The sequence below is a fragment of the Centrocercus urophasianus genome, unplaced genomic scaffold (assembly GCF_019232065.1).
Source record: "Centrocercus urophasianus isolate 14NV4802_14NV808 unplaced genomic scaffold, USGS_Curo_1.0 seq_14, whole genome shotgun sequence".
In the NCBI taxonomy this organism is placed as follows: domain Eukaryota; kingdom Metazoa; phylum Chordata; class Aves; order Galliformes; family Phasianidae; genus Centrocercus; species Centrocercus urophasianus.
In genome coordinates, this window is record NW_024884586.1 from 42,371,089 (window position 1) to 42,396,668 (window position 25,580).

The following is a 25,580-nucleotide window of genomic DNA, read 5'->3' on the forward strand; positions in this document are numbered from 1 at the left end:
CACACTTACGAACACTATTTAGGGATGAAGATACTTTTGCATTAGGTGCTGTGGCAATATACGTAAAAATATGCCGCTATGCTCCAAAGTAATTACAAAATGGGCATAGAAAGAGACAGAAAAACAAAGATGAAAGACAACAACAGAACACCGGGCTGTCCCATTTGTAGTGGTCTACCACTAGCGATCTGGGGCTTTTTTTTAGCTATCATCAAAGAAAAGAGAATCTAGAATGAGACTACAGATTTGTTTTGTGGTTAGTTACACAAAATTCTACTCAAGCATTTTGAGCATCACAAGGAAAAACACAAAGGTAATTGCTCAAAATTAGGAACAAACAATCAAGTTTGGCATCAGTAGCTAACTGGCTGTCCATCATGGAAATGGCATCCTAATAGCCATTTAGACATGAATAGACAGAATAGACAGAAGTACAGAAGATAAAAAAAAATATTGCAAAATCAAAGAGAAATAGTTCATGTTCGATAGGACAGAGAAGTTGGGTGCATCAGATGATCTGGATTAATGTGGGTAGAAGAAAATGGCTTGTCTTAGTGTCTATAGATCTATAAAAAGGCAATCCAATCTGAAAGTGATTACTTAGGAAAAGGTTTTAATTGAATATGACTTCCAGGTCAACAGCTTGAACATTTGGAAATACAGTGATCAAATAAGGAAGGTAATGAAAAAGATGTGGGTGAGAAACTAAAAAGCTCAGGCTTAGCCGTGGTAGACTTGTGCTGGTAGCTAACATTCATCACAAATTGTTAGATGCAGGCCAAAATGTGCATTATCAGCTTTGACAGAGAAAAATAAATACATTCATTTCCAGGATAAAAATCAGAAGTCAAATTTAGCAGTATATAGGGAATAGACCCTCCTAATTTCAATCTTGTCGTTAATAAGAATCTTTTCCTTTATTGAAAAGCATTTAACTTCTATAATTCTTACCGTTGCTAGCTTCATTGCAACATAATATTAAAAGAAAACAAAAAAAAAAGGTAAAGTCTGCTGAAAAGAATGGTAAGTGGACTCAGTAAAGGGGATTTTGTAGCTGAGAAATGTGGCATACATTGGCAGAACTTTACTGATTCTAAGATAGACCTGCCAAGATGTGCCTGAGCATCAACTCTTTTTGTATTTCCAAATACATCAACTGTTTCCAAACCACAGATTAACACTGATCTTTGCAATATCCACAAAAATTATTTATATCCTTGCTTTCTCTGCATCTAGATATGTATGAGTGACAGAAAAGTATTACAGATAATAAGAGGACAGTTGGATAATATTTGGAGGACAGTTCCAGAAGCTATCACTGAATTCTGTTCTCCTTCTTCCTTCAAAATACCTGTCATGCATTGCAAAGATCAGGAGCTAATTATACTAATGAGGAAAGAGAGTAAGTAATCTGGGGAAAATTGAAGGTTTCTTTCTTCTTTACTATCTACCGTTTCAGAGATCACATACTGCTCTATAGTAACAGAAAAGTATCAATACAGTACTCAGTTTTGGTGTCAGTAATCTCTTCAAAAAGCTGCAAAGCTGCTCTTTGGGTTGGTATTTTTTTTTTTTTCCACATCTTAAGCCATTATCTTGTGAATGAAGAATGGAACAATGAGGAGCAAAAAAATGGCATATTCTTTTTTACTTATTGTATATTGAACAGAGAATATGTTTCCCTTAAATTTACTTAAGAGGGTTCTCCTTCTCAGATAATCCAGCTGAACAATAAGCTAACTGAGGAATAAGTTTCATTCACTTCTCAGAATTAATGGTCTAGTCCAGAGAATAGCGTGCAGTGATTTAAATGGTTTGGAAGAAACACAGTTGAACTATGCACTGCTAGCCAAACATGAAAAGTTGACAAAAGCATTTACCAAATGATAAGAATTTTGACAGCGTACTTTGCAAGAAATTATAAACAATCTGATACCCCTCAGTCCTGCATGTTCTACTGTTCTCTACATCTGTGCAAAAAAACTGCAAAATGTTCAGTTAAGCTCGCTTTGCACAGATGTTGATTACTGCTCAGATTGTGAAGCATCAAAAAAAAATTCTTCTGCATCCCATTCACCCAAAGTGGATGATTAATTGTTTATTCAAAGACTATTCTCCTCACTACTCCAATGCATTTGTAAGAGAGCTACATGAAAAACACATTCCCTGATGGCATTATACTTTTAAAGGCTCAAAACCAAATAAATTAATTTAGCATGTTATGAAAGAATTAAAACAGTATCAACATATTTTTACTAATTCAATGAGGACTGTTTTTTTTCATAAGGACTTGCTCTTTGCTTCTTGCCAAAATACAGACTGGCCCCAGAGACTTGCAAACCTATGTGAATGACAATCACCATTTCTGAGCTCCTGTCTGGTAGAGGCCACCTTTTTAAAAAAAAATTCAGAGTAACATTTCTTCTGACACCAAGCACTCTGGGAGTTAGCTGCAAATATATTTCCACTTTTTAATGCTAGTTTAGCAGTCAGAAGCAAAGCATTAATCTTTTTAAAAATATATTTCCTTAATAAAATTAAAATTGTTTTTTTTATTTATCTGGCATTTAATATAATGCCAACAACGAAGAAAAGATACATTTATATAATCCTATGAGATTCTAAAATGTTTTGTTCCACGAAATCACATAATAAAATGTAATCGTATTACTTTTAAACTGATCTTATGGTATACATCACTTAGTTAAAAGAACTGATGTATTTAAAGAAAAATTCTTAAAATCTTACCCAGAAATTTTAAGATACTGAATCACAGAATGGCCAGAGTTGGAAGAGACCTCAAGGATCATGAATCTCCAACCCTCCTGCCACATGCAGGGCCACCAACCTCCGCATTTAATACTAGACCAGACTTCTCAGGGCTCCATCCAATCTGGCCTTGAACACTTCTAGGGACAGGGCATCCACAACCTCTCTGGGCAGCCTGTTCCAGCACCTCACCACTCTCTGGGTAAAGAATTTTTCCCTGACATCCAACCTATATTTCCCCTTCCCTCAACTTAAAACCATTTCCCCTTGTCCTGATGTTATCAATCCTTTCAAAGAGTTGATTCCCCTCCTGTTTGTAGGCTCCCTTCAGGCACTGAAACACTGCAATGAGGTCACCCTGCAGCCTTCTTTTCTCCAGGCTGAACAAGCCCAGCTCCCTCAGCCTGTCCTCATAGGGGAGGTGCTCCAGTCCCCTGATCATCTTCGTGGCTCTCCTCTGGACCCTCTCCAACAGCTCCCTGTCTTTCTTGTACTGGGGGCTCCACACTTAAGACGCAATACTCCAGATGGGGCCTCACAAGAACAGAGGGGGGCAATCACCTCCCTGTCTCTGCTGGCCACCCCTCTTCTGATGGAGCCCAGGATACCATTTGCCTTCCTAGCAGCAAGGGCACACTGCTGGCTCATACTAAGTTTTTCATCTGTCAAGACCCCCAGGTCCTTCTCCACAGGGCTGCTCTCAAGGACCATTCCTTCCAGCCTGTATGGATGCCTGGGATTCCTCCAGCCCAAGTGCAAAACTCTGCACTTTGTCATGTTGAACTCATCAGATTCACCCAGGCCCACCTTTCCAGGTCCCTCTGAATGGCATCCCTTCCTTCTACCGTGTCAACAGATACCATTATACACCAGATACCATTATTCATCATTTAATTTGTATTCTCAGAAATAACGTGTTTCTGTGGTAAAAAAAAATGGAGTTTCCAATGAGCTGCTCTTGGCACCCACATGAACCCTTGCATAGCAAGGTCCAGCAAGCTACAGTGATACTGGAGAAGGGACCCACTTGCACAAAAAGCTCTCAAGAAACGGATCTTAAGAGATACTGAAACAATTTATACCAATCCTTAAGCTATCAGAGTCAGTCAACAGCAAAATTATCTCTGACATTAACAGGGACAGGTTTTGTTTCATTAAATTCTCTTCACTGCAAAGCAACTTAGCTAGCCCACCAGAAGTGACTTCAATTTTCTGTGAGATTGCCAGCATGGCTACCACATAATGGCCAAGCCACTAGTCAGATCACTCGTACATAAGTGGAATCCTAACGTTTTGCATTTTACACACTGTTTGAAATAGGGGTAATAAGACTAAATAAATAGGCATAAACTAGTTGTTTTTGGATAGAAGGTTTACCAATGTATGGTGAAGGAGCTATGACTCAAGCAGGAAGGTATTACAACATGATTCCTCCTCCATTTTCTATTCAGCATCTCTACACCAATCAACTTGCTTAGTGCCATTGCAAAAGTACATAGCAAAATCTGAATTATCTTATGAAAATGCTAGTTGCAAACACATGTGTACTTTGCTCTCCAATTCACTTAAGTTTGCCTGTTGTGTTGTTGGGAAGATAGCCTTGACATGATAGTTAAACTTTTACTCTGTGTGATTCTGGTAAATAAAGGACCCAATATATTTTTATATACTTTTTTTTTTTTAACAGAAAACAACTGCAGAGTTACATTTGTCATAAATTCACTACAAGCCAACCATATTTTGACAGAAACACAGGAATTGAACTGTTCATTATTCATTGCATATTGAAACTATGAATACTGTATCTTCTTACTTTGATTAGAGACAACAGTTTATTTTGTAGCCAAATACAAAAAGCAGGGAGGCAAGAAAGGGAAATGTTTTGGAAAAATATATGAATATGATTTGATATATTTGTCCCATAGCTTTTATGAACCCAACTGGTAAAAAGTTTTAATGTAGTTTATGACTTCTTAAAGAATTTTTCTGTTCCATCTACATACAATAGTGAACAGAACTGAGTGCATGGACAGAAAAAGTTGTGCAAAAATCTGGATTTAAAAAATTCAAATTTGAAACATGACTAGAAAGTAATGGTAGCATTAGCAGTAATTGTACTTCCTGTGCAGACAGTAGATGTATATCATGCAGTTAGAAGCAAAACAAAATATTTATATTTATGATTATATGTAACAACAAAATAAGAATATTTACTTTTAGAAGAGAAATTAGGTACTTTAGGCTAAATAATCCCTAGAGGATTTCCTTTTGAAAGAGGAACTTCAGGAAAAAAAAAAAAAAAAAAAAACAAACATTTTGAACAGCTTATTACTGCTGAGCAGCTGAGTTCACATGAGCTTGTAGTTTTTACTTTTTGAAGTTTGTCTTTCAAGATTGCATAAATGTAAAGCTTCAGGTATTATTTCCTGTGACTGATTCAGTCTCTTGTGTTTGGGTTCCACATCAAATCCAAACTGGAATGGCTTTATTTTCCAGTTTATTATAGTGTATAAATCTGGAACAAACAGCTGATAATAATATTACTAAACATGTGGAAGTCTTCCTTTTTCATTGGAATAAAGCAACAGTAGGAATGCCAAGATTTAGGTCAGCAAATACACTTTCCTTTAGTCTAATCTCCTGCTCTAAATACAGCATAGATGAAACTTGCCCCTACATCTGGAAAGTACCAGATATATTGGGGGTACAGTAACCCAAGTCATAGAATAGTAACATGCTGATTTGCCTATGGACTCATAGCATACTAGGAAGTACAAAAAGAAAAGAAGAAATCTGTTCTATTCATAATTTGGGCCAGGAACCAAAAATAGCACTGGAGAACTCATAGGGAAAAAAAATATCAATCTTCTACAAATGTATTTGCAATATAAAAGAAAAGAGAAATGCAGAAAATGTGCACTGAATGGACACATGGGGAGAAACTGAGTGAGATAAGTATATCATATTGTCAACTCCTTTCCCAGACCTCCATAGCACAAACAGTAACAGAATTAATAGAGAAAGTGTGCTGACTACAACTGGAGACAAGGCAGAACATAGGTTATCTATCAAAGATGCAAACATTTTTCAGTGGATACAGCGTAAGTAATGTATGCCATGTACTTGAATACATCTTTCTTAGGAATTGCAGATTATTTCTTACGCAGAGAAATGCTAACCATTACAACAGTATAGCAGACCATAAGATAGTAAGATTTGAGCACAAACAACTTGACAAACTCAGAACCAAGGTTTATAATGGAGCCAGGAGAACCTCTGCATTTGAAAAAAAAAAGTATCAGATGGGGACACTATTTAAAAAAAAAAAAAAAAAAAAAAAAAGATTGACCTTGTCTATTTTATAGCTGGAAACACTAACACCTATACACCCTATAATTCTGTCTATACATACACAGCTACAGCTACCTTATGGAATAGACTGTACTATTGCAAAGGCTTGTATAAAGCATACTACAGAAGTCTGTGAATTCAATGTTATTATTAAGGATTTATATCTGAAAACTTTTGGAAATCAGATATCACTGGCACATTCGAACCACGAAATAAGTTACCATCAGAACACTTACTAGATTTCTACTGATTCATACCTTACAAGTTTTTATAGGTTTTGAAATGTTCTGCTTGTTAAAAAAGTAGTCACTACATGAAAGAGAAACACTATAAAATCATTAAGTGAATATCAGCTTACACAAGCATTTATGACTCTTTGCATTAGTCTAATCAGGCAGCGTTAATCAAAAATCTAAACAGATAATAAAAAATAAATTTACAACGTGGCGTAAAATATTTTGATACAACCAAGTGAGTCCAAATTAAGAAAATGTTTATCACAAGAAGATTTGCAAGAGGCAAGCACAGAATTGAACATTTGGACATTCATGTGAAGATAGTTCTTTTCAACAGTGGCTACATTTTTGTTATTAATTCAACAATCCAACCACAAAAAAAGTAAACAATTTAAAGTACTCTTTTGAAAAACTCATCAGAGAAGAGAGATGTACTAATTATCACAGACTTCTGCCTCATCCACAGATGTGGCTGCATGATTGAATTCAGCCCAGAAAAATGGAATGCAAACAGAAGGCATACTGGAGAGCTGGCCCTGGCTTCAGGCCCACCATAATCACAGTCAAACTTCATTTCCAAGGTCCACCACAACTCATGCCTCTTAAGCTTCCTCTGGGTCACTGTGACCTTTGTTAAATGATACAATAAGTGATAAAAGGGGAGACTGGGAACACATTTGTTGCACTATTCAAATTGAAAGCAACCAGAGGATCTCAACCAGATTGAAGTTAAATGTCACAAATTGCTCAGATATATTACTCTGTTCCAGATGCATGATTCCTTACTGGTTATAACAAAATGCAAGCTGTATTTTGTAGAGACTAAAACCAACACATTACAGAATTCAGAAACACCACCAATTTCCTAAAAGGAAACTGCACCTGCTGCAAGCTTGTCCTCATTTGACCGTACTCTCTGGAGAAAGCACAATAGTTTAATGCAACAGCCCTTCACATTTGAAGGGTGTGGTTTAGTTCAGTCTTCAGAAGAATGAGCTTTTTGGCCAAAAATTTAGCAGGTACAGAAATTGTATACATATTTCAACAACAAACAAAAGAGAAAAATCCTCTTTAGATGTCTGTGTATCTGTGTGTAACAGTGTAATTCACAGACTGTACTTTGCTACTTCCCTGAGACTGACTTACTCGTATAAATGCTGTTCTTTCAGTATTGCAGCTTTCTTCAGCAAAGTGAGCAGCAGACACACTGTTTTATACCACTGCAATCCTTCCTACTCTTTCAAAAACATTGACCCCTGAATTGTTAAAGATCGGCATGAGAGTTTAATCATGTAGCCACAGCACTGAACACTGCAAAAGTAAACAGTCTTTTACAGTTAAAATGTTCCAGTTTATTTTCAAGAAAAAAAGAAAAAGAAAAAGAAAAAGAAAAAAAGCATACACAATACTGTTTCCAAAACAGAGCAGGAGCTACCTGCAGCATGGTCACAGCTCAGCTCCTGTCCATCACAACTGCCTTCCTGTGCTGTGTTCACAACAGACAGGATCTTCTAGTTTATCTCTCAGTGTGCTTTTACTTTACAGGGAGAAGAACAGTGCATAAAATACTCGCAAGATCTTAGCAGGAGTCGCCGTACCGTGCAGAGACACTGGCTAATGGTGAGGCCTCTAAACTACTCCTGCAGGAACCTACTTGTTCATGGATACAGAAGAACAGACTGGTCCAGGAGAAAATTCAGCACCAGATTTTGAGTTCTCTTTTTCTTCAGGCTCTGTCACTTTTCAAATGCTTCGCTGTAGGAAGAAACATGCAGTTGATCACATATGAGGACAATCATTGTGCATGAAGAATACTGCAGATCTGTTTATTGGGGATCTAGGCTGACAGCCCCTAAAGAGCGCTGTCAGAGGAAATAACATGTTATGCCTTCCTACATGGGACAGATGCTTGAACAGGAACTAGACAGTGACTCTGAGAGAATGTGGAAGTCTCTCTCAACTACCAGAGATGAGCTGACCGGTAGCATCTTGTACTAGCATGAGGCAGGGTCACCCAACTCTCACCAAACAGGAATCTCAGCAGAAAAACAAAAGGAGGAACCCCTACATTGAAGAACAAGACACCAAATCCCATTCAGAACCCACAGGGGCAGAAGTTGCTGCCTTACGTAAGGGTGAGTTTGGCTCCTACCTCTCTGCATGGTAGGGATTCTCAGCTCCCAAGGAGTTCACAACTTGGAGGAGCTGCGAGATGTTGCCTCTGGCCATGGGTGTGGCTTTAGTGCTGCTATAATTTCCTGGCTCTTCTCTTTCTGTTGTCCATGTCAAGCATTTTGAAGTGGCACTGTTACTTATTTCTAAGCGCAGTTGCCACTGATGCTGAACAGTGATCCATTGTTCCTATTGTTGCTTCCGCACTCAGTGGTTCATAAAAACAATGGTTAAGATGCAACTTCGGCACAGGGAGTCCCAAAACTGCTGACTGTCAGAAGCTGGGAAAGTATACCAGCAGAAAGAATAATTCTATACTTGCCCTGCTTCTTACACTTGTCCATAAGGATATTCTGCTGACTGCTATCAGATACAAAGTCTTGGAACAACCTTTGGTCCAACTGCAGATTGCTGTCCTTATGCTCTTCCTCTGACATTTTTCTGACCAACACTCACAGTCAAAGTTCACTTTTCTTTCTACTGGCAGTACCAACGTCCTTTCTACTGATATAAAAACTGTAGTCAAAGTGCAATACTTTGGTTTTCCATGTAAATGTACTTTCCAGATTGTACTGCATCAACTGAAGTAACTGCGCCACAGAAGCGAAGCAACCTTTGCTTAACAACAAAGAAAGACATGAAATAAATATTGGAACGTATTGATATACTATTGACATACTCTATTTCAGATGTAATTACCTCAAAAGGAAAAAAAAAAAAAAAAAAAAAAGAGAGAGAGAGAAAGAGAAACTTACATTCTGTCACTTGGTCTTCATGAGGACTTCAAATCTCAACAATAGCAAAGAGAATATTTGAAATAGTAGAAAATTATTGAAAATGAGAACATTTAAATTTCATCAGCACTCTTCATTTTGATAAAATGTTAAATGGGTGTTTATTTAAGATCTTTTTTTTTTTTTCCATTTTGAAATCCTAATTTCACCAGCTGTTTTATTTTTCCCAAAAGGAAAATGAGATAAATATTTCAAAAACCTTAAAGTGGCATTGTTTTCTACCAAAAAAATGCCCTATTTTATTAAGAAATTTTGAATCAGTGTGGGTTGTTTTTTCAGAAAAAAAAAAAATAATCAGAAACTCTATATAAAAAAAAAAGGAAGATTTTTTTCAATAATCATTACTCATAAAGAATAAGAGTATGACGCATGTGCAATAGAGAAACTGATTATCAGAACTGCACAACTGTGCATTTTAAGCATATGACAGAAAATCATATAGATTCTAAAGCAAAATACAGATTGCCATGTTAATTTTGAATGGAAAGTTTTAAGGTGAGAAAAGACAATGCCAACAGGACAGTAATGCACATACCAGACAATGTAAGGGCAATGGGAAAAAGCCTGCGTTGTTTCAAAAGAAATATTCTTTAAACTATTTAATAAAACAATTGTTCAACAAATGCTTGCACTTCTCTTAAATGAAGAGTCATTCCCAAAGGAAACAAAGTTCAATAGGATTCAAAGTACTCCTGAATTAATATGCTTTGGACATAGAAAGATATGTGTTTCCCAAAGAATTAGTAACTTATCAATATGAGCGAATTAATGGAATCCATTGTATCCATTGTTATCACAATAAATAATGATAACTGAATACACATTTTACTAAAATTATTATGACAAACATTTAAATATAAATTACAAGTATTCACTGAATTAAATGAAAAAGGCAGCTACCTGGAGTATTCAAAACAACATTCATCAAAAAAATAAGTGAAGTTAATGACAAATTAACTCTTAAAACTTAGTTAATGAAGGAATCCATAAACAGATTTTTTTAAAACAATAAACTTTGTAAAAGAGGTATTTTCAAACAGATATTACCACGCAGATTATATTACTGACGCTGTGTCTACATCTTTAAACACTTGGAGAGGTTCATTTCTGGCCAACAATTCAAGTCATAGGTCATACCAGAGCTCTGGATAAACAATGCTCAAAACAGACTCGAAGAGCAATCAAGAAAGGGCTAAACATCAGAAAGAAAGGATAACAATGAAATGTTGATTTGCCTCTGTGTGGCAGATTAAGGAACCTGTATGGAGCAGATGTCAAATTTTTTTTTAGCAATACATGTACCCAAATTTGCTTTTGGCAAAAATTGCTTAACTGCTGCTGTTTTTCATGAAGTCAGCGAAGACTGGGTTAGATAATGAGCTGGCATGCACTTTTGAAATGTTTACTGTGTTCCTTAAAGTAAGGGGAACATGCTGGTTCTTAAACTAATTTGTTTTTTTGTTTTTGGCTCCCCCCTTCTCTCCCTACTACTCTGTTCTCCCTATCTTTAGAATAAACAGAAAATAACTGAATCTTTTGATTAATTTTTATTTTTTTAATTTTTTTTTAATTTTTACAATTATACAACTGAGGAATCAGTAGTTTCCAAATGGCAAACAACTGAGCCATGTCAAGAGCCATGTTAATCTCATGTGTTTGCTCCATTGTTAACAACGAAGGAAGGGGGGTGAGGAGGACAAAATAAAATCTGTCTGTTCTGGCTGAAATGCAGGACATGAACAAGGACATGAACAAGGAGAGTTTCCACAAACAATGTAGTCTTTTTCTTCTGGCTGGGGGAGGTGATGGTAGCAGTACTTTTGTGGAAAGAGAAGCTGCCCCCATCTTGCCAGTCAATACAGCATTCAGAAAATTTATATGGTGGGAAGAATTTCCCACCCATTGTTAACTAAGAACTTGATTTGAAAGTGCAGGTTTTAATTAAAATTGGCACTTCCAAGCTTCATGCTGGCATCCACCATCTTGCTAAACACTGAGCTCATTTGTGGTTCCAGCAGTTTGCAAACCCACTGTCAGAGGTGACAAACCAATTCCCATCCTGCCATCCTTACTCAGTTCTCAGACCTCATCCTATCATGAGCAAATGGGAGATTTACTCCAGTAAACACAAAGCAAGGACTGTGGGATGTGGCCTCATTTGGCTAGAATACACAGATCCCAGACTTTATTACTTTTAAGGCATTATTAACGGGCAAGAATTCTTCAGAAATGTTTGGGAGAAAAGAAGGTCAGTTATTTTCAAGGCTTCTGCATGCTTCACTACCCTCAGACATCCACAACCATCATTATGGCCAGAGATCCCACTCTTCATTTTACATTTAATTCCCTTCCTACCTATACACCCTGGGAATAGTATTCAAAGGTAGAAATTCTAAAACTAGCAATAAAACATTTGGATATATAAGATATAAAATTTGTCACTTGTATGCAAAAGGACAAAAAAGCTTACTAGATTTAATGAATATATTAGCATTTGCAATGCGTTCTGACTTGAGGGATCCCAGACGAAAAGCACAGTTACAGATGTGCTTAAGTAACCAGTAAAATATCTTCTCTGAATAGGAGATAACACATTATTTAGGACCCTTTTCATAACAATTCTTTGAAAAGAAAAAAAAAGAAAAAATATGTATTTTTTCTAGCTGTACATATCCTAAAATCTTGAAGAACAAGCTGGGAGGGTGAATTTTCTATTTTCTTTTATTTGATTAGGATTGATGCCTTTAATATGTCTAACATTGTTGGTTTCACTACAAAGGATTTCGCTTCATCTTACAGCAGAAGCAAAATATTATGCAAATTGAATAAAGGACTTCGCAAGACTATCCAGTTCATGTGAATACTAGCTAGCAAAGAAAGCTGTTGCTGGCTTTTGAAAAATCTGTCAACAATTAAGCTCATCAAAAGGAAATTCATAAGCCGATTTAGCAGAAATGTCTCACAAAGCCTGAACACTGTAAGGTACATTCATGTATTCAGCTCAGTTAAAGTTCTATTCATGAATTAAAGTAATTACCAAAGATTCATATATTTTCACTAAAAGCTTGCTGAATGCATTAATCCAGATATAGAAAGAACCTCAAGATTTCTAAATTACTGCACTTTTGAGTCATTTGCAGAATTATCTTACAACAGGAATAAATCAGCTTTCCAAGTTTTCTCACATTATTCTGAGAAATACCATCTTTCAAAATCAGGTACAAAAAATGAAAGATATCTAATACTTATGCTCAGTGCCCATTTACTGGACTTATATCTTACATACTTCTAAAAAAAACCCCAGACCTTTGTTACTGCATTTAGAGCATTCTATAGTCTTTATTTAAGCCAGAGGATGTGGGCTTAAAAAGGGTTCTATAGAGCAGGAGAGTTCCTGAAACCTCAACACTGGAGTAGGTGAGTCAATAAAATAACATCAGCACTGCAGACTATATGTCCATCTCCCAAAATCCTGTTACAGGACACACGCAAACTTGTGAAATAAAGTGCCTATGATTTGTCCAGAGTCTCATGATTTGTCCAGACCATAGTTAGCGAACCAGAGAAGTATCTCCAGAAAATTAGAAGCTTCATTAGGGAAATCCTCCCTACGCTGCCTGTTAATTTCACTAGCAAACTCCAGTTATTCTGAATTTTGCACATATACATGATTTGATCAGATCTGACATATCGTACTGCGTTAAAGACTATATTCTGGTTTCTTCCAGTAATGAATTTGTGTTGATTTTGTAAGATCCTGCTCATGACCTTAAAGCTAGTTCATAGGGTTAGACCCTTCATTTTTCTTTGTTCAGCTATTACTTTCTGCCACTGGTCTTTCATTATTCAACCTCAGGTCTTACAGGAAAAGGAGTTGGCTGATACTTATTTGCAAAATTCTTTGCCTTCTGATCTCAGGAACTTTGAAATTCTTTGCTTCAGAGTGTCAGACTAAGCCTGGATTAGGATTCTGTCTTTCATCTACTATTCAGCAAATGATTCAGCTTTGGTCTGAGACAACTTATAAAACCGGACCAAATAAATTCACATTGTATTGGAAAAAATCTATTTGGGAACAACTGATGTATGACACTTACTCAGCAGCTACTGTTCATTTCCTTTTACATATGAGCAAAGTTCAGATATTGCCAGAAATCTTCAATGTTGAAATTTAAGGTTGCAAGACTGTTTTAAAACACTGCAGTGATTGTACAATTAATCCTAAAACAAACAGACCTGAACTTAACTCTAGAGTACTCTAGGTCAAGTTTTAGAAAAAATACAAATGTGAAGGTAGAAGTCACATAGGTGTGAAAGAAGTAATTTCCACCCCCCACTAGAAAGGTAGTACACATTAGCTATACAGCTATGATTAATCCAAATACTGTTCACTGTTGCAAATCAAACTCAATGATTTTTATAGACATCTGTTTTCTCTCACATTTACCACATACATAGATGTAGTGTCACTATTACAGACATCTGACTCATCCAAAAACATCAGAAGTCAACCATTAAATCAGTGAGGAATAAGCAGCCCATTTGAAGCCATGAGGAATATAAATGCTTGCAGCCTAGGGAAGATTACTGAAGTTGCCAGGCCACCAAGCTCTTTGCATCTTGCCTTGCTGAAGATGAGGTGGTGCTCAGCATGCAAGACCTCTGTTCAGCGGTACCCACAAAGCTCATGGAAGCTAGCGGACACGACAACTATCTTCTACTCAGCCTAAGCAGTGAGAGAGCAAAAAAAAAAAAAAAAAAAATACTCCTTTTGTTTAGCAATAAATACAACAATAGGAGCTACAGGCTAAATTGCAAATCAGCATGACAAAGCTGGAGGAGGAGCTGGGCCACGCAGCCTGAAGGATCTCCCCCAGAGTAAAATACAGAAGTGGGAGTTGGACTTTGCTTTTTAGAATAACTACTTCATGTCAGAAGTAAAAAAACATGCAGGAGAGCAAGGAGACAGTCCAGAGATGGGTCCACAGAGGCTAGTGAAGACAGCAGCATGGCCCTCAAAGAAAAGCAGAAAGCTTTTTGGGCACAGTGCTGGCTGCTGGAGGACTTGGAACTGAACAAAAAAACAGTTGAGAGTGTTCAGAGAAATTTAAACTAGTGGAATATTATTTTAATTAAACAGGACTGTATCAATGACATATCTGACAGTTACCACAGTCTCCTCCCTGCGGCAGCAACCTGTGAGGCCTGGGAATTGGGCAGCACTACAGCTAAGGGGGAATAATCAGGAGACCACAGAGGTCTTTCTTGCAAAGTTCATAACATCAGCAGGACAGAGGTGCATCCCTGCCATACTTCTATCTAAATAAACTCTAGCATGTTGGTTAAAACACAGTATTTCAAACCTGTAAAGGAGCGGGAAGAATGCATTCACCACCAACCAGGTACCAAAGTAGACCTCAAACATTTCAACAGAAAAAAATCTGAAAGTTGAGTAGATGACACACTTGTCCAAGCTTCCTAGCAGGCGAAGTTTAGAGACCAACCTGTACATCAACAGCTAGCTCACAGATGAGCACACCCATGTCTTTGAAAAGCAATGTGCCCAAGACAGAAACTTGTGCCAAAGCTGAAGGTGTGGCAGATGTTCTATAGTCAGACTTCAGTCAATCCCTGCTGCAAACAGGGATGTTACAGAAACTTTGGCCATAATGGCTGTGTGAGAGCCAGTGGCACGGACAGAAGAACTGCTGCTCTAGCCTCCATGCTGCCAGCATGTCTAGCTGCTCCTGCCATCTTTCTCCTTCTCACGCTTTTCCATATCATACTCCCTTCCCCCAAAATGTTCTCACATCTGGGAGCAGGAACTTGGTACCAACCAAACTCACATTTCTCGGACTGCTCAGCTAGATTAAAATTGAATCTGAAGTAGGAACTACACTTTTAAAGCACTCTCCTCTCCAGAGTCAGAACGAGACAGTGCTGCACATAGCAGTGTGGGTCTAGGTAAATCCCACTTTGTGGCACCACCTTCCCCATGTCTATCTGTGATCCTAGCTATAATTTTGCTGTATGTGCTTAATGCAACTGAAAGGCTCTCATTGACTTCTCTAGGTTTAGTTCAGATTCTTAACATAAATTTCAAAACAGAACGATTAAGTAATGGCTGTAGGATTTATCAAGAATTTGCTGCATACCAAAATGAACAACTGAAGTACTTAAAAGTATCAAAGCAACTTCTAGCTTTAAAACCCTTTTTTATTTCTGAATTTAGCTACTTTAACCCAACTTACCAAAAGCAATTGGATTTCTTTTCTTTATCTTCTCTTACTACCTTTATCTTTCTCTACTGTAAATCCTATCTCTCTCTTCCCTGTAAATGTAAAGACCTCAATTTTAAGTGAACTTTGTGACAGTTTAGTACCATAAGGTTCTTTCCATGTGAGTTAGGTTAATTTACTTACATTTATACAACAGTATTAATTTTTTAAAAATACCTATTTGACATTTAAGCTATGTGCAGTAGTTGGCAGCCTACTGATATAATAGAGAGACCAGATTTGCAGAAAATTGGTTCTTCCTGCAAATTTTCTAAGAAATATCTCATACTGAGCATACTAAAATAGCTCTGAACATCTTCTAAAAGCTTAGCTCTTATGAAGGAAGGACAAAGCAGACTGGAGTAACTAAAGAGCACAAAGAAAGCAAGTAATTCATGCTAAGACAGTGAGGAAATCACAAGCCTAGAAAGAGCATGCAGAAAACTGGCTGTGCAGTGTCACCACTACTGAACAATACTCCACTATGCAGCTTTTTAAATACTTTTTAACATTTAGCCCATTTTAAACATGTAGTTGTCCTGAAGATATTGATTTCCTCAGATCCACGTATAATCGTTCTTCTCAGTATTTGGTCCATCTCTATTGTAAGCTCTTAAGACAGCTACAAAATATTGCTGATATTTTTGAGCTAATAGTGTGTTTAGAAGGTCGTGTCAGGTTATTGCTGGGAGGATTAAAAGATTTTCTTTCCTCCAGAGCCCTTTGTTATAAAAAAAACCAAGGAAATTTAAAACAGGATTTATTCCTTCGAACCAGGACAAACCAACAGAGTACTGTGGCAAAAGCATAAAGCAAGAGTACTCTGGGCCAGGAAATTTACAAAGAAAGCTTTCTATGAACTAAAACATTAAGCTGAAGTTTTAAAACTCTTAATGGTTCTATATTTAGGGCGGCAAAAGGCAGCTAGTTTCACAGTCACTCACTTTTGTAAGTCCTCTTTCAAAAGATCTTGTTAGAGTATGTTGTAGCTTTTTGGCTATCAGTAACAGAAGCAGACATTTCTAGCATTTATATGCTACATTTTGCAGCTGTCAAACTTTACTCAGGTCTTGCTGTCTGCTCACAAGATCATGAGCAAGAAAGACTAGCAATGAGTTTCAGCTATGACTTCAAAAAGGCCCAGTGAAGAAACATGAAAAACAGGCAGGGAAGGAGGAGAGAAAAAGGGAAATTCAGCAAAATTTGGTCTCAAATGTCAAAGCAAATCTTCCAACAGATATAATGAATTATCTCAACTGATCTTTCTTAGATACGAAGGAAATTCTCAAACCTTAGAGTCTTGACTGTGTGAAGTTTTAAGTTGCGTCTGCATCTTTATATGTGTTATCAACATTGTGTTAGTCAGTTGTTAAGATGTGAACAAGGTGAATGCTATGCCACGTCAAGCGAATGTATGCTCTGACTTAGTTTAAAATTGGAATAGATTAGCCTTATGAAATGACTGTGGATGTACCATAATTCATTGTTCATAATGTAATTTATATGGAATACATCAAAACACAGTAAATCCAATGTCTATCAAGGTATAAGATATCACAGTGCTTCCTGTCTTTATTGTTTCTTTACTGTTCCTTTATTGTTTCAGACAAATCTCTCACATACCCACAATTCAGACCCTGCTTTCTCCATACACCTGATCCTGAACAACATTTCTGGTTTGGTTTTAAAAGTAACTAAAGTGACTTTCATTTTTACATGTTGCATCAAACTGGCTTTTTGAGCAATACCTTTAGTCGTATACTCACGTTCCACTAGAACTGGGCCTATAAATATTCTGACCATTTACGCATAAATGTGTCATCCCATAAAGGATATGCTGAAAAAGAACTGATGCAACAACACTGACAGAAATATTTATATACGTTTTAAAAAAGATTTCACCACAGGTGGCTTTCATCTACTATACAATGTTGCTAGCTTAGCTACTTAGCTACATTGTCAACAGATGTTTCTAAGCATCATCAATAGGATTACTCTAGAATTTACTCATCATAAATCAGCATACTGCAATGTCCATTCTGGTGGGCAGTCTATATATTCTCCATTCACCAGACCATCCATGTAACAGTATGTAGTTCATGCAAGGATGACAGAGCTCATTTCTATTTGGAATGACAGCTTGATGCAGCATTTCAAGGCTTAGCTTAACTTGTCCCCAAATTGAGGTCAGGCAGCAACCATTCCCAGAAAACATGTTTGTTAGATGTGACTGAAAACAGTTTAGCACTTGCATTAAAGTAATAATTAAACATGAACAGTGTGCCTTGATGTTGTTTAAATGAATGACACATTCCATGCCCAGAGGAATTTTCAGCTCAGTTTTGCGACAGGCAAAACATAATAATTGATCCAAGAAGAAATTAATGAAAAGAGTACCAAGAGGTTAAGTAGACTATCATTCTGTTTGAAATATATTTTATGGTGTTACTCATATAATATACCTTGTCAAAGAAGGCGGAGTTCACTCCAGTCCAACACGCCTCCACTGAAACAGCTGGCACAAAATATCAGATGGGCTTGTTAGCAGCTTCCTCTTGAGAACTGTTATATAATCACAAGGGCTGTAAACAAGAAAGAAAAAGAAGTGGAAAATAACTGGATGAAAAACTCAAGGAAAAAATTATTTATATGCACCTACCTCTGTGATTCTAACCTGGACATCAAGAGGAAACTTGAATTTCACTCCAGCTATACAGATAGTCTAATTTCCAATAACTCTTCACAGTACAATTTTTTTTCACAGTTCATATGAGCTAGATATTTCCAGGAAACTTAGAGCAATTGATATTGCTGACATCTCTACACAGAAGTTTCTCTTCTCCCTCTAAATCACAATGCTGAACAGAGAATCCTAATTCAACTGACTCTGGAGACACACACACAAAAACAAAACAAAACAAAACACTAGGGAGTAGATGAGCACTTAGAGAAATCTAACTGTGTTTGGGTGCCTAGGAGGAACTATATTCCTTTTCTATAGGAGCTGGAATCAGCTGTAAAGCTGGTGTATAAAAGGGTACATTAGGATGTCCAATTGGGAAAACTAGAGTGCATTTTGTATTATGTGGTACTTAAAACATAGAGGGGAGAGGGAGAGCTGGAGGGCGAGGTCCTTACCCTTGTTTAGTGACCATGTCCCAGTGCCCTGCTGAATGGATCCAACCAAAGTGCGTGGCTGAGGCAAACCCAGGGCAGATCCTATACTCCTATCATGCTGCAGAGCAGGGAGGACACCCAACTCCAACTCCACCACCACAGAGGACACCAAGAATGAACACATGCTACTAGAAATACTGGCAGCTCTCAGAAACATGAGAGCTTTTCTCAAAAGTGTAAGGCACGAAGGATACACAAAGGAGCTGTGCCTGGATACAAGGACCAACCAAATTTCTACTCAATGCAACTCAAAGTAAGCTTCTGCATATTTTCCATAAGAAAGATTCATCTCATTTCACTTTGGGATCTGGTAAAAAAAATGTCTGCAGCTAAGGTGGACATCTGTTTGGACCTCTGTTTCCAGAGGAGACGCTCTATTCTATAAGAGAGTGACCAGTTATTCTGTAACAGCTATAAACTGAGTCTAAAAGATGTATTCAGATGCAGAACCCTGTATAGCTAGCGGAATCCCAACCTCAGATGGTTTCATTTCCAAGGGACATTTCTGATGTGCCCACTTCAAGAACTGGCTTCCTCAATCTTAATAGTGCTTACCAGTTCAGCACCTAAATAATGGGGCTTCCCATTATGCATGGAGTTCAGGCATTTAATTTAGAAATTAAAATAGTTTAAGGGCTACATTCAGCACCATAAAACATAATTATTTTACTTCTAGCTAGATGTGAAAAAGCACCTGGGCCCTTGGAAGCTTTGCCTTGCACCTGGGGCCCACACAATGTGAGGGCTAACCATTTCTGATGGACAAGAAGAGATGGTTTTTTTTCAGACATCTGATGAGGTTACTGTACCCAAGCTTCCCCTCACCCTCCATGCACTGATATTTGAGCTGTTAGCAAACCAGCTGCAGAGCCACTGGAGTTATTTAGCACTTTAAGGGTGGGGTAAACAGCTGGAGGTGATAACCACATTAGCTGTCTCAAGCTGGCATCAACATATAAATCAATCAGAGGCCTCAGGCACACTGAAATGGGATGTGCAGACAGCAGCAGACTAAGAGAGGGCTTAAGCTAGCCAGTAGGAAACATGGAAACAAGTGCAATATAAGATCATACATGCAAAGACATTTACAAATGTGTCTGGAGACTGTATGCTGTCACTCAAGTGTCAGGGCATTCATCTGTCTCCACTTTGGTTCCATGCCCTTCCTTCACCAAGAGATTTTAACCTACGTTTTTCAGCAGAATGTCAGGCCACCAAGCTGCCACAGTTGTTTTCCATCATCTTGCCCACCTCCCATGCACATAACAATTTTATTTTCTGCCTTTTAAAATACATATATTCCAAATTCTAAATAACTATCAGTCTCAGCTTATAGTAGCCTAGCTCTCCTTTCTCTGTTAAGTGTCCTAAAACACATTTAATAGAAATCATTCTTGTTCTTGTCCTCTGAATATGAAAAAAAGGAAAATAAACCAGGAGCATTCATAGAGGGATGCCAAGAACAAAAACACCAACCCTAGCTAGTGTTTCTCCTGGGTAAAAGATTTTTGATTCTGCAAAAATAGGCAAAAGATCTGAGCACAAATCTTTTGTTAGAAAGGTAATGTCCTTTATGAGTAGTTGATTCAATATCAGAAAACAGACTTTTTCTTCATAAAGCTGTATGTAATATGAGAAATACTCCACACACACTTTTTGCTCTAACCACAAGTGGAACAGGAAAGGGGATGAGAACACTTTTCTCTGTTTTAAACTGTGGCCCACAGACCAAGAGCTTGATGTGGTCAGGACTCAGGCAGACAGCACAAACTCAAAAACAGACCAATAGGTCCCATGGCAATTTCACTAGCTGAAACTGGCCCAGAAAGTTTTAGCATAGGAGGAGAAAAGGTAGATGGGAAGGCAGAGGAATATCAGTGACACCTAGAGACGTCTTAAACACTAGAGAGGCATTTAAATATAATTCCTTCCATCCATCTAGCCCACTAGCCCTGGTAGTTCAATTGCCTGTGCAGAGAATTGTGCTATGTTGCCAGAAATCCACATGTCTATGGCAACAGGTGGAGATCTTCAGCCACCACCTTCTCTGCACTGAATGCTTATTTTCTTGGAATGAAAGCATCAGCTGCAATGGGCAGAAAAGCAAAAGTATCATGACCAATCATGCATTCTTTTCATACAGTAGGAGAGCACTTTCCCTCTTCATTATGCTCAGCATAGGCAGATAATGCAACTTCCCTCCAGAATCCCATGCACTGTGTATATGGGTTGAGTCCAATATTAACCTACAGAGCCATTCTAAGTAAAAACACGTTAAAGAGAAGTGTGCTTTAAAATAGAGCTATAATCGTGTACTGTACTCAGTGTGCTTAAAATGTGCACGTAATATAGTTCTGTGCAATAACCACTTGGTACTCAGGTTTCTAACACAAAGAAAGATATAGAATGGAATTTCATTTCAGTCTGGAACTAATACTGGAGTACTGCCAGTCCCATGCAATCTGTAAAAATTCTTTGTGTCAAAATGATGTGTCCCGTTGTCTTGATGCCTTGATCAAGGTTTCTAAGTTATTCATTTCTCTGACATCTGCCTCATTAACAAACTTAACTGAACATATGTTAATCTAACCGCACCTCAGGAATCTACTCCCTTGCAATTTTTCCTCAGCATATGTAGTAGTTAATGCTGTCCCTGTGCATCTAGTTCTCTTCCATACAAATTTATGTCATTTGAAAGAGTAGGGAAAATGTAAACATCATTGCAAACGCTTCCCTTTTGCTTGCAACTATCTTATCATCACCTACAATCACCTTACCAGATTACATTCACTACATGCAACCCAGTGATGAACTGAATGCATTAAAGTAACATACAGCCTACTGTAAATCATTCTAAAGTTCTCAATCACTTAGGTCATCAGAAATTAAATTAGCAGCCCCTTGTTATATACTTAAGTTTCTGGGTTTTCATTCAGATTTTCCATCTGAACTAAACTGAGGTAATCAATTTCTGGTGTTATTCATGAATTTTTCATAAACATTTACTTTTCAGTTTCCTTACATTATTTAGCATGGGAGAATCAGAATGGCAGTATGCCAGTAGGTGTGGAATAATGATAACACACATAAGGGCTCTGTATTTTTATAAAGTCTCTCACAATCTTCTGAAAAGCCACTGAAAAACAAAGGGAAAAACTGATCCACACTATAACACTGTAAACCTGCTTAAGGTTATTGAGCAACCTCTGCACACCTGGTGGAATACCGGCCCTCCTTCCTTCCGCTATAAGCTCTCGCCAGCAGATGGTGGGTGCTCTCGTTCAGAAAAGCAGCACAGTGCACCTGACAAGGGAGGAATCTTAAGAAAGGATGTGCACAACGATGTATCTACTTTCCCCTGGCTGGTACATCAGCCAATGGAGGATTTGATCCAGGAAGATAGGAATGAAGGGTTAGAGACCTCCAGTTGTTAGAGACTGAACACATATGAAAGCTAAGATTTTTGAAGCCAAATTCCTATTAAAAACAATAGAAATTTGGGTGTACAAATCCCTTAGTCTCTGTCCAGCCAAAGCAATTCCTCTCCCCACAGCTTCTAGCTGCTACCCATTGGTTAGCACTGCTGGTGCAGTTTTTTAGAAGGATTTGTTGCACAAAGAGAGAGACTTATTAAAAACAGAAAAGAATGTGTTGTGCCTCTGTAGCCAGAATCACAGTTCAAAATCTGTAGGCCGGATTTTCCTGAATGCTCAAAAGATACAAAACTGTTACAAACCCATATGAACCACTTAAGCCCAAGTATACGTCTGTTTTTCGTCTCCAGTGATTCACAGGAGGCATGTTTACTACTGTAACTGACACAGAAAGCTTCCAGAAGAGACAAATAAAGTCATGTTTTCATTAATATTTTTTTCTTTTTTAAATACATTACTCCATTGTTTATTGGTTCAGAGGCTATGATTCACTTAAGGATAACTTCATCTTATATAGGGCTATAAAAATGAAATATTTTCACCTTATTCCATGATTATTCTCTTTTGCTATAAATAGCTAGAGTTGTCAGGCCAGAAGTCTTAAAATCCCTCTTTTGCTTTCCCAGTTCACTCTATTTCTAGCTTGACTAAAGCACAAGGTGGATAGTAACTTTCTTCTGAGTTAAAAAGGTGCAATTCTTGTCTCTGTCCAAGGTGAATTTCACCCAAGGCAGACCAGCATGTCTTAGAGCATGTTTGTGACCAGATTGTGAAGTATTTGTACAACCAGCTCTTCTATTAGTTTCTATTTAAGTAATGTGACCTCAGATAGATATTTGTGCATTTGCCAGGAATAAAGGGGGGGAAAAATAAAGCAGCCCTTTAAAAATTTTTTTGTAGAGGTTGAAGGACAAGTCAGCTGATGAGTATGTTTATTGCCATTAAATTATTTGGGAAATGCACAGGGATCATTTCAGTACTGGAAAACCTGGTACTGAATAGATCAAACTATAGGTAAATTGCTGTGTTCTGTATTTTTGGGTTATTTTTTTTTTGTTGTTTGGTTTGGTTTGGTTTTTGGCTGCGTTTGTGTGTGTGTGTGTGTTTGTTTTTGTTTGCTTGGTTGATGATTATCAGGGCAAGATTTATTTTTTTCTGTTAAAATTCTTTCAGAGATGAACAGAGACATCCATTGTCAACCCAGCTTCCTAGGGTGTTAGCTGCCTGCCTGCCAGGAGCCCAAATCCATGAGATAACAGACACAGTGCCAAGCTTCAACTAGCAATTCAGCCATTGCCCAATGCTCTACACAAGCACTAATAAAACAGCCAGGTGTGACTCAGACCAGACTGCACAGAAGTGACATCTGGCTCCAGGGAAGGGCTGAGGGAACCAGAGACACAAGTAGTGTTCTGGCCAAATTTTCCTAATGGAGGTGAAAAATAAATCATGACAGACCAGTCCGAACATTCTCCTTAGTTACACATTTATGGCCCACAGGTGAAAGGGGAACCAGAAGACAGGATGTTGACTTCAGAAAGACTGACACAATGCTGCACAAGCCCAGTCCCCAATGCTTTCATCAGGAAGCCAGCAGAAGTTCCACAGAGGATATTACTATTATATTACTATAGGCTGGCTGAAAACTGTATTGTTATTAGTAACTCAGTGGAAAATATACATCAAGCTTGGTTTTGCAAGAGGCTACCCTAAAGCCCAGTTCTATTCTGGGCCTTCATTAACAAGTAAAAGGATGGAATATTAAGGTATGCTCAAATTTGCAAGACATCCAGCTGCGAAGAGTGGAAAAACCTTCACAAAACAGGATTCAAAGAGTTTCTAATTATCACATTGGCTCTGAAAACAGCAAGATGTAATGGGAAGAAAAGTTTTGCACCTGGGCTGGAAAATCAAACGCACAATTACAAAGCAGAGGAAAGCTGCAAAACTGCAGAAAAATCTTAGACACAGCTTTGCACAAACTGAATTAGCAGTATGATTCTTGCAGATACAAAAAGTATATGACATTTCATAAGAAGAAATCATTCTATACTTCTTGGTATTAGTGAATGCCTCAAATCAAAAATATTGTCCAATTTTAAATAGTATGCTTTCTGATTTATAGAGACAATCTGAAGAGTGCAGAGAACAACAGAAAAAAAAAAAAACAAGTTGGAATACATGATCCAGTAAGAAAAGCTAAAAGATTTGGGTTTGTTTAGTCTAGAAAAGAGACTGAGGGAAGACATAAGTCTTCAAATATGCAAGATGCTTTTATGAATATGACAGTGATCAACTGTTCTTCAGGTCTATCAAGGTTAGAAGAACTGCTTGCCATGTGGCAAAAGATTTGTTAGCTCTTAGAACAAAATAACTAACAAAAACAGCAGTACATTGGAACAGCTCACTGAGGCTGGCCTTGGGATCCTCACCACTGAAGTCTATCATGGAAAGGTTAGGAAAATCACTGTCAGAAATAGTCCTTGGCTCTGCTGCAGAACAGAGATGGACTGGTCGCCTGAGCTGCCTCCGATGCCTACAATTCTATGATTTACTAGGGAATAAGAAGCTTCTTGCACAAGCCACCCTACTTAGGGGTTTAAAAAGTCATGCTAATATATTGCATACAAAAATCTCTATCCTGATGCCAAATATTTCAAACTCTATTTAAAGCTTCACCATTGTAAAAACTGTTATGTTCTAACAGGAAATTCAGGAAGTAGTACTCTGCAATATTATTGTAACAAGAGAGAAGCCGATTAAAAAGACTTTTCACAGTCTCATGTGTGACCATAGGACAAGGTCAGAAAAGGCCAATGACGTTTCTCCAACAGAAAATAAAAAAAGTCATATACAGTTGGGGTTGTCCCAGTCTGTGAAATGCCAGTGCATAGCAGTGACGGAAAAATGGAATTTGGTTCAACATACTGGTACAGTAGGTAATCTGGCAATCATCTTGAATTTAAACACTATCAAGCTAATATGTTTCAGAAAATATATCCTTTATGGAAGCTACCAGAAATACTTTTACCTAATGAAATTGGTGACCATAAAGTCACATGCATATCCAATGGCAAGCACATACATCTGATGAACACATCCAACACTCAGTAAGAAATCCCTGAATTCTCGCAGCATCATTTAGAAAAGTGAATACTTATTGTCTGGATCAAACTACAATCAGGCCATTGCACAAGCACATAGAAAACAGTCACTGACTGTGAGCCCCACCAAGAAGCCATTAGAGCCCTTTGGACAAAGGGATTGCATCACACCATGAGCAACACAGATACTACAAAGTACTCAACTCCTGCCTCAGACCTTACATGCCACTAAGTAAACACAAGCTTAAAAAAAAGAAAAGGGGGA

The 25,580-nt window shown here is 37.7% G+C and overlaps 1 long non-coding RNA gene across 7 annotated transcripts in view; it reads right to left on the bottom strand.

The window, feature by feature from the left end:
* Positions 1-25,580, bottom strand: part of LOC122158113 — a 137,633-nt gene that overhangs the window by 89,012 nt on the left and 23,041 nt on the right. For 6 of the 7 annotated variants that reach the window (XR_006168131.1, XR_006168132.1, XR_006168130.1 and 3 more), the window contains exons 4-5: positions 18,063-18,182; positions 8,011-8,111 (exon numbers count right to left, since the gene is read on the bottom strand). This is a non-coding gene — a long non-coding RNA (uncharacterized LOC122158113). The remainder of the gene's footprint in view (positions 1-8,010; positions 8,112-18,062; positions 18,183-25,580) is intronic. The other variant, XR_006168133.1, reaches the window with a different exon arrangement.